At 27.1% G+C, this 11504-nt stretch overlaps 1 pseudogene; it reads left to right on the top strand.

Moving 5' to 3' along the window:
- The first annotated feature begins 866 nt into the window (after positions 1-866).
- LOC147066641 (uncharacterized) lies at positions 867-2060 on the top strand (annotated as a pseudogene).
- The last annotated feature ends 9444 nt before the right edge of the window (positions 2061-11504 follow it).

Genomic DNA, 11504 nt, shown 5'->3' with positions numbered 1-11504 from the left:
TCAACATCATTAAAATAATAAAGATTAAAATATTCCCAAATAGTTTAAATTTAGATTAATTACAACAATTAATTCTTTTTATGACTTATTGTGTATTTTAAAGCATTTAAAATATTATGCTGATTTTAAAATTTTAAGACTGCATTACTAGTATCTTTATTAAAAAATGGTATGAGTCAATTATATGATCGAGGGTAATTTTTATTTTAGAAGGAAAGTATAAGAATTGAGGGAAAATACAATTAAGAAAGAAATTTACAAATGAAGGAAGATTTTCCTCTAAAAGAGATATATTTTTGCTAAGTAAGTTTAAACCTTTTCCTCCGTTTTTATATTTATTTGATGATGGGTTAAGTTTCTTTTTATCAATTTTATCTATTGAGACGTAGTCAGCCCATTGGGATCATTGCACAACACCTTGATACATCTTTTGACACCTTCCCTGATCTATCTTCATCAATTGCTCTTCTTCTCTCAAATGTGATGAGTTCAAGTGTCTTGAATTTAGTTGTTTAAATTAATAATTTTACATAGAATTAATTCAATATTATTTTTTGTTTTAGCTCTGTAATATTTTAATTTTCAGTTGTTTAATTTAATAATTTTACATAAAGCCTTAATTCAATATTAATTTAGTTTTAGCTTTGTAACATTTTTATATTCAGTTGTTTTATTTTATAATTTTACCAACTGTCTTTTTTCCATATTATTTTTAGTTTTAGATCTGTAACATTTTAATTTTCAGTTGTTTTATTTTATAATCTTACCAACTGTCCTTTTTCAATATTATTTTAAGTTTTAGCTCTTCTCTACCGTAAAATTAAGATATATCCTTTAAATCCATTTTTTTAAACGCCCCTCCATAAATGAGTTGCAGGAAATATGAAGCGCCCCGTCACGGTTCCCTCGCCTATTGCCCACGAAAGCGAGCAAGTTCAACAAAGCAATCACCAGGTGCATTCCCACGTGATGACTCAAATAAGAAACCCCACATCACAGCATTCTTTGCCTACAAAGTCGGCATGTCTCACGTAATCCGAATGACCGAGCGAGCCCGACCAAACGAGAAGAGACAAAAAGCCACTCAACGAGATGTCTTCGATGCAGTTACTTTTCTTGAAGCACCACCAATGGTGATATTTGGAGTAGCAGGATATAAAAATACGATCAATGGACTAAAGCGAAGTGTAGTAGTGTTTGCAGAGCATGTTGGAGAAGGTGTTATCCGGAGATACAACAAGAACTTTTACCATAACAAGAACAGTGCCGTACTTGAAAAGTTTACATCGCGCCATTCTGATGCAACTTTAATAAATAGTGACATTGAAGAGTTAAAGAAGAGTGATTTGATACGAGTGTATGTTCATTCTCAGTGTGACAGGATCAAGGCATTAAAAACTAAGAAATCACATGTTATGGAAGTACAGGTAAATGGAGGATCAAGTATTGAAGAAAAGGTAGAATGGGCACTGTCTCATCTTGAAAAAGAAGTTCCAGTCAGTCAAGTCTTTGACGAACAGGAATGTATTGACACGATTGGAGTAACCAAAGGAAAAGGCTTCCAAGGATGTACCAAAAGATTTGGGACAAGAATATTACCACGAAAGACCAATAAAGGGTTAAGAAAAGTAGCTTGTATTGGAGCATGGCATCCAAGTCGAGTTATGTGGACGGTTCCTAGGGCTGGGCAAATGGGATACCATAGAAGAACTGAGCTGAACAAGAGAATATATAAGATTGGTAATGGAAAAGATATTTCAAAGACAGAATTCGATATTACTCCAAAAACCGTTAACCCTGTTGGAGGATTTTTACATTATGGAAATATTAATAATGAGTATTTGATGGTTAAGGGAAGTATTAGTGGCCCAAGAAAAAGAGTCGTTACACTCAGAAAAAGTTTATTTAATAAGTTTAGCTCGAAAAATACAGAGGATATCAATGTTAAATTTATTGATACCTCCTCTAAGCTTGGAAGTGGAAGATTCCAGACTATTGAAGAAAAAAGAGCGTTCTTTGGTATTACTAAGAAAAGAGTTACCGAAATTGCTGAGCAATAAATAAAAATTATTTAAGCTTAAAATATTTTTTAATGGTTATTTTGTAATACCGCAAAATTTATTGAGTCTGATATTTAAAAAAAAGATTTATTAAGCTTAAAATATTTTTAAAATAATTATTTTGTAATACCGCAGGGTGGTATATTTGAGTGGTTTACAAGTCGAACTCCAGTGAGAAGAGGGGTCGCGGGTTCCATTTCCACCCACCCCACTAATTTCCGAAACGAATTTACTCTAAAGAAAAATACCCAAGGGGGCGGCCAGTGAACCATAAAAGATAAACCATAAAGCACTGACAAGCCATGAGAAAAAGGAGGTTGCTGTGTAACCCGTTGAACTGTGCCTTCAGTATTGAAAAAGATCCCACACCGTTCAGTAAGGATATAGGTAAGTGTAGAGTGTGATTGTAGCTTGTACTCCTTAGCGATGAACAGTAGAAAGAATCTCATTCCCTCCACATAATGACTGCCGCCTATGAGAAAGGGCCCAATCCACGGTGATTACGGGTGACAAGAAGTGCTGGAGGAGTCCCACAGAGAGACGCAGCAGTTAAGCAATAGTTCCTATGTATATAAAGCGAACTTCCTAAAAAGTAATAGAAGTAAAGCATAAATAAATAAAGTAAATTCGATTAGAACTTTAAAATTTTGTAATACAGCAAAAATTTATTGTGTTTGATATATATTTTAAAAAATGATTTATTAAGCTTAAAATATTTTTACATGGGCATTCGAAATATTACGAAAATTTATTGTGCCTGGTATTTAACAAAAAGATTTATTTAAGCATAAAAATTTTTAAAATAATTATATTATGAATAAATCATCATTCATTCCGCACAGGCAATAGGATTGAAGAAAACACTTGAACACATAAGTTTTGAGAGAAAAATATTCTAGAAATGATGAGGTCTAATAAGATCACCTAAATATGCTCTATAGAGTAATTCAAAGCTCTGCTTGAGCAACTTGGAGTATCTAAAAATTAAATTAACCCTTAGCCCATAAAAAAATTGCAATCACATGATTTTTACAGAATTCGTAATAAAAGAGTTATAAATGACAACTAAAGAAGAAACTTTCACGCAAACAATATACCCAAGGAAAACACATAATTAATCATCATTGAAGGAAAAGATGCATTGAGAAAGATTGTAAATATGATGAGATTGAACGAGGTATTTGCAAAATCACCTTTAAAAAGCAAACAATGGTTTTACTAGAAAACATTAAAGTGGTCAAAAACTAAATAGACCCATAAATAAAAGACTGTATCATAAATTTTTTTGATTCAAACGGAATCATTAGCATATACACGAACAATAATATTAGAAAAAGACTTGAATACAATAGTATTGGAAAACACTTGAATACAATAGTATTGGAAAAACACTTGAATTCAACATTATTAGAAAGAGACTTGAATACAATGGTATTGGAAAACACTTGAATACAGTAGTATTGGAAAACACTTGAATACAATAGTATTGGCAAAACACTTGAATTCAACATTACTAGAAAAGGACTTGAATACAATAGTATTAGAAAAACACTTGAATACAATAGTATTGGAAAAACACTTGAATTCAACATTACTAGAAAAAGACTTAAATACAATAGTATTAGAAAAAGACTTGAATACAAAAGTATTGGAAAAACACTTGAATACAATAGTATTAGAAAAAGACTTAAATACAATAGTATTAGAAAAAGACTTGAATACAATAGTATTAGAAAAAGACTTGAATACAATAAATTAGAAAAAGACTTGAATACAATAAATTAGAAAAAGACTTGAATACAAAAGTATTGGAAAAAGACTTGAATGTATGGGTTTCTTGCTTAGAAGATGTATCGAGGAAGAACGTAAGGAAGATGTGCTTGAAAATAATATCCTGCAAATATGTAATATAGAGCAATCTAAAATTTTTCGCGAGCAAACATGAAAAATAAAAGAAAAATCATATCTTAAATAAATATATATAACAAATTTTATTTATAAGTAGGTTTGTGATTTTTAAAGGAAGCATTAGTACAGACAAGAGGGTTGTTAAAGACCCTTTGATAGGTATTTCAGGGTGAAGATATTTAATAAGAAGAGATAAATATACATAAATTGAAAGAAGAATAAATATTCTCAAAAAGTTCTTTCGTTTATTGGTTTTTAAAGTTGAGCATCTTATAAATTATAATAAGGGTGTAAAGAGAATAATATTGGTTATATCTGCTTATTTAGCAATTGAAGGTTTTACTTCGACAAATTAAAAGGCGAAAATTCAAGTTAATTTATAGATTGAAATTATGAAAGCTTTTTTTTGTTATCTCATAGTGGGGGATAGTCTGGTCATAAAATACCATAGGTCTATATATGGTATTTTGAATTCTAGCGGAAGCACACTTACAACAGTAGGTTTAAGGAAGATATTCTTATATTTAAGTCTTGAAAGAATGATATGTTAGGGATATTTGTGAGAGGGCAAGATTGAAATTGGTAATAATATGGCCTGTTCGAAAGATACGTCTAAAGCTCAGCTCGTTTAAAAAAGAGTAAAAACTTATAAGATAAACTAGCCCATGGTAAATTTAAGCTAAATTTTTTTGTGTGCAACACCATATACCTGCATCAAATAAATATTTTGTCTTGAATTGTACAGTTCTTATATAAATTATTATAATTTTAATTAAGCTTGGATTTTTACCTTATCATTACCATATAGTAAAGATTTTTTAAAACTTAAATTGAAATTCTAAACTTATTTAAACTTAGATTTTTATAATTATATATTATAAATTCATTTATGGCATTGAGTGGGATATAAATAAAATTATTCATGGTAAACTTAAAATATATCTTTTACATAAACTAGTTAACATCATTTTGTATTTATTTAAAATGGACAAAATACACTTTCATTATGATGAATTTTTTTTCATAGCCCTAACCATTAAATTGAATTTAGGCGCGTTTTCTAGGGTAATCTGCTAAAATAAAAAGAAAACGCTTAAATGAATTTTAAATTTTGAATCTATTTTCCGCATTTTTAATATTAAAAAAACCACAAAAAATTATATATTTGATTGAAAAAGGAAGTTTTATTAATTTAGATGATAAATTATTAAAGAAATAATTTTGAAATAACAATCACTACAAGCCCCTTTATTCAGGCATAATCAACCCAACTGCAACATATAAACCATTTCTCTTAAATTACCAACGTATTCTCAAAGTTTTTCAAGTTCCACAGATATTTTTGTCTCTGGTCTGAACTAAATAAAAATAAACCGCTCATTAATTTATAGTAAATTTAGAAAAAAAAAATTTTCTCATCGAATTATTCTGCATATATACACTAGTTTTATTATTTTATAAAATTAAGTCGTCTTAAAAGGGTAAAAAGCTTGAAAACAACTGCATATTTATAACCGCGTTGGATTCTATTGTACAAATCGATGTTCACAAATATTTGATACCATTTTAGAACAATAATAGACATCTGGCATGACTATTAATAAAATATTAACCGGTTTTTTTGTTCATAGATGTTGAAATCCACCAATATGGTATTGTGACTATAGGTTTAACTTTACCCCATATTATTTTTAAGTAAAAATATAATCAAATTATGCCATTCATGTGACAGAATACTTAAATATAGAAAAATCAATAAAAACTTAATAGTATCTAAATTATTTGCTTTGTATAAAACTTTCAAAAAAAAACTTGACAATATAAATTTGTGTTCAACAAAAAAACTTCTAATATATATAATTTTATTGCATTTAGTATGAATTCAAGGCATGGTTATTTATGTTCAGGAAACACTTTATTATATATATAAATTTGCATTGCATTCCTTGAAAACACTTTACATTATTTATTTAACTTATTAAATTTTTGTGAATTCAAGGCATGGTTATTTATGTTCAAGAAACGCTTTATTATATATATAAATTTACATTGCATTCCTTGAAAACACTTTACATTATTTATTTAACTTATTAAATTTATGTGAATTCAAAGCGTGATTATATATGTTCAAGAAATACTTATTTGATAAAAAAATCCAAACAAAAGAAAATATTTATTCTGGTGCCCAACTAAAGACTCAAACATCTACTAATGATCTATAAATCTTTATGAATTCAAATAATATTTATTTCTGTTAAAAAAATCATATAATCTTTCTATATATTTTTTGAATGAAATAACCCCCAAATCTTACTCTTTATTAAATCTTGAGGTAATTTTTAATTCACATAGGTCTTAGATAAATTTCTAAATATAGATATTTTGCAAATATTTTTTTGTATTATAGTGTAAAATCCAATTTATTTGAAATATACAGGCGTAATTATCTTTATATATACCTTTATACCTTAACGACTTGAATTTGAATCAACATGTGACCCTTAGTAAGACTGGAAATGTTCAAATATTAAATTAATTAATATTCTACACTTTTTTGAATATGTATTGTGACTACTCACAGCCATAATTTCAGGATGTTTCGTTCAATTACCTTATTTTATTAACAGAATCTAATTTATTACATGTGATGGTTTTTTTATAATATTTACGTACTTTTATTTTATAATTCTTGCTTTTGTCATGATTTATCGTGTAAGTGAAATAAATATATTTTTTCAAAAAATTTACTATTTATTTAAATCTTAATAAAAATACTAGATATAAAACATATCCTATTTATATTGAAGCGCACATACATGTTAAAATCAAATTATAAAGTTTTTCATACTAGTTGTTTAGAATTCCTCAATAAATATATTTTTCTATATTAGACCAATATCTAAATCGATCTGGTTATATAAAAATATATTTTTTACTGCTAAGGTTTATACACATAAAAAATACAAATTTAAGCGAAAAACCAAAATTTTTAAACGTTGTATATAAACACGCAATGTAAAATCAAGAAATTCCAAATTTATTGTTGCATTTGTAAAAAAATATTTTACAAGACCTATGATATTAGACAATAGTATATTATTAAAAGACGAAATTTTGCATAATACATTCATGATACAATCCTATTAAATTACTAAAAAAATATAAATTACTAAAATAATTATGAAAAATAAATACGTCAGTAACGTCGTGATGGATGAAATTCCTTTTCTCTGAACTAAATTAGATTTAATTGTAAGAATAGATAATAATATTTTCCATAAAATTACAAAATTTCGATGATATATTTTGTATTACCCCATTCCCTTTCACAAAAATGAAAGACACAGTGAAAGAGAAGTATGAAGAAGAAATAGTCAAAATACTGGCAAAAACTCTGGAAAGTAGCTACAATCGCACAGAAATATTTAAAAAGATGAATAATGTTATTGATAAAATTGAGTTGGTTTTAGATAAAGATGTTGTGAATGATGAGCTTGATCAGCTCAAAAAACAGTTTCAAGAAATTAAGAGACAGATGAATTTATAGTCTTCGTACACTCATTTTAGTTTTATACAAATTTCAATGATAAAAGTTTTTGAAATTATCAAAGAGCAGTTAAATATAATTAGTCATTCAAAGATATTAAAAATTATTTGTATAACATGCTTTTTAATTATATAATAGTGTATGATAATAGTTTGCTTCTTAAATGTATATAATATAAGTATTCAGATTCTATCTATAAATTCACACCCAATAATTTCTTATGAAAAATATTTTTTTTAATTATTATACAAAGATTTAGGAATCAATCTTTTATTTGCTGCTATAGGATAAAATATTCTTCATTTTAGTTTGGGGCTTGATCACAGCTATAATTTAAAGCTCTTAGGGATCACAGGCTTTATGTATTTTTGAATTTATCCTATTATTTAGTCGAACAATTGGATGCAAAGATTGCGATCACAATAAAAATACCAGTAAAAGAACAACTTGACGAAAATAATAAAACTGATACCCTAAATTCATAAATATGCAGAAAGATGCATCAATTAAATTTAAAGAAGAAAAAATATTGAATACCTCTTTATACCAAATAAAATAACCAGTTAAACATTAAATCAACAAACAATAGGGGAAAATATTTAATGCCTCTTTATACCGAATAAAATCACTAGTTGAACATTAAATCAGCGAAAGATAGGGAAAAAATATCGATTACCTCTTTATACCAAATAAAAATTACTGGTTAAACATAAATCAACAAACAATAGGGAAAAATATTGAATACCTCTTTATACCGAATAAAATCACTAGTTAAACATAAATCAACAAACAATAGGGGAAAAATCTAAGTCAGGAATAAAGAAAAAAGCTGTTCAATTTTATGTATGATAAAATATCATCTATACAAAATTAAAATACAATATATCTTAGAGAATATAAGAAAATTTCATAATTGAAGATCTAGATTCATGGCATTTAAAATTCATAAATAAACATTATATTTTTTCACCTATCAATTTTACACAAGAAAAAATATCATAAATGAATGGCATATTCTTTCACCTATCAATTTTTCACAAGAAAAAATATTTTATATGAATCAAGACACCACACAATATACACATCTCAACATAAACAAAAATGGAATCACATATAAAAGTTAAAATTTGTTTCATTTAACGGTGAAAATCCCGAATATATTCCTACAAAACGAATAATTGCATTTATAAAAAAACATTTGGTTAAGTATTAATCATTTTTGTGTGAAATTTAAACAACGAATATAGAATTTACATAAGATATCAGTCGGTTCGAAATCAGGTGTAAATGTATAAAAATTCTACTAAATGGTAAATGTTGAACACCATAGCTAGAATAAAACAAAAGATAGATCAAAAATATATATATTTTTTATCTTATTATCTTGCGCATGATCTTTTTATGGGGTTAAATAAAATATCTATTTTTTTATCACTTATCAACACATAAATATTTTTTAAAAATCGATTTAGTGCATTTTAGATCAATTATCATATGAAAGATGATTTCGACGTCAATTAAATAAAAATCCCTTCCTATGTGATGAAATTATCATAGGTTATAATAGTTCACGAAAAGCATGGAAAAGAATGAAAAATATACAAAAACTCAAAACTAAACCCTAGAACCATTATAAATTTGTCTATTTTTTGCATGTATCAGCCCATAATCTATAAAATTCTAAAAGGCGAATGATTTAGATGGTATCCAATAAAGGGATGGGTTTTTATCATCACTCTATGATTTTGATTATCTAGGATACTAGGGCTTAGTAGGTAATTACACAATGCTTTGGCATTTATGGGAATAGGCAAAAATAGTAAATATATCAATTAAATTTATATGGAACCCGGTTCTTATTTCGTGGATATAAAAAGCCCACATTGCTTGTATATTTAACAGTGTATCAAATTTCACTGGATCAATAAAATTTCATACTTTCGTATAATTGTGTTGCAATACCTAACCGACACAAACATATTCACTTCATTTGTAACTTTAAATCGTTTTATAGAATCAATTAAAAAAAATCTAATATTTAAATCGATCAATAAAATTTCATACTTTCGTATAATTGTGTTGCAATATCTAACCGACACAAACATGTACACTTCATTTATAACTTTAAATCGTTTTATAGAATCAATGAAAAAAGTTGAATGTTTTTGTATGATTCGGTAGATATAGTAAGCGTGAATTAAATTCATTTGTTTTATTTGCGAATCGGTTAGAATGAATATGTAAATATTTGATGTATCATAATTTGCCTAGTCTTAAACTAGAGAATACTAACGACGCGTATATTGCAATTATTCCAATATTTTACAGTTATTAAAAGCTACATATAATTGTTTTCAACGCCTTTTCTATACTTACTGCGAACAATTTTATTTTTAAAGCATCTAAATAAGACTTTTGAAATATTTTATTGGCCATAAAGAAAATTTTTATAATGAAGCATTAGTTAGTTTGTTTATATTTTCTAAGAAGTAACATTGAAAAGCATATCTATTGTTCATATAATATTTTCTGCTGCTAAATATACTTTAGCTGTAAAACCAATAACGATGAAATAGAATAGATCTTACTGTTTAAATACCGAGTATATTTTATGATTTTGCGACGAGAAATATAGCGATAATATTCTAGATTTTACTTTATTAAAAGGTTTTTATTTAGTTGGGGGTGTAGCAATTATTTTTTCGTGGGTTCATAAAAATATATAGGGTATTTTTTATTCATGGGCTAAGTTTCTTTTTATCAATTTCATCTATTTAGATGTGGCCAGCCGATTGGGAATATTTCACAAATCCTTTATACATCTTTTGACACCTTCCCCCGATCTATCTTTATATAGAGTTTAAGAAACAGAATTATTCGTTGTTTTATTCAAATGAAAATTAGCTATATGTATTTATCCACTAATATTGTTACATGCCTTTAATATGTATTTATTACCTGTACAAATAAATATTTAGTTGTTCGTTACCTGTTTTACGAGCTTTTAAAAAATTATAAATGTGCATAATACACCCTTTATAAACTAAGAAATGCTTTTGTTTGGTTTAAAATTTGCTAAGAGGCCCATTCGCCTTTTAAGCAATTAAATGCCCGTGAAGATCTAGAATTTCTGATTTTAGTATATCTTCATATGAATGATTATACATATATTTATAATTCGGTCTGATTTACAAAAAGAAATTTATAAAGTATATTTTTAGAATCTATATATTAGAAAAGTTACAAAAAATGTGATTTAAGAATATAACGCATTCTGATTGAAAGAATACATTGTCATATAAAAGATTATTAAATATATTAGTTGATCATTATAATATCATAGAAGACATTTTAAGCAGTAATTTTATTTTCCTCTAAAAATTCTCGAATATACAACATATCTAAATTAAGAAATGTAATTTTATGCCCGAACGAAAAATCAGCATACAAAATCGCCCACTATATGAATTTTTGAACCCTGATTGTTGAACTTCATCAATTCCACATTCAAATATATTTATACAATTATTGTCCCCAACCTTTTGAAAATCTTCGAAACCTTTAAATTTCATAATTTTTCGGCCATAATCAAGAATTTTTGTTCCATATTTGAACTCAAAATCTTCTTCAACTCTAAGGGCAAGAAGTTCCAAACATGCACGCCCATCTTCGACACTACAATGAGTTCCGCACTGTATTTTTTTCCCTAAGTAATATTCGGATAGCTTTTTAAGCGATATGCGTCTACCATCCTTAGATCTATAAAGAAACGATGTGTCGATCAGCTTTTCGTGTAAAATTTTTAGAATATTTAAATCATTAAATATTGAATGCCCTAGAATTGTAGTTTCGGGGCTTATTATATAATCAAGATCATTTTTCATCTCATCAAAAGTTACACGTGTTGCAGGATCAATAAACGAGTCCTTAGTTAAACCACTATATTCCGTCAGATAATCCGTAATGGCTATTTGAGGATCGGGCATAAC

Source organism: Rhyacophila brunnea, unplaced genomic scaffold (genome assembly GCF_057557595.1).
Source record: "Rhyacophila brunnea isolate RB1 unplaced genomic scaffold, BYU_Rbru_1.0 scaffold_44, whole genome shotgun sequence".
Classification (NCBI taxonomy): Eukaryota; Metazoa; Arthropoda; class Insecta; order Trichoptera; family Rhyacophilidae; genus Rhyacophila; species Rhyacophila brunnea.
This window is presented reverse-complemented; position numbering and strand designations above follow the sequence as displayed.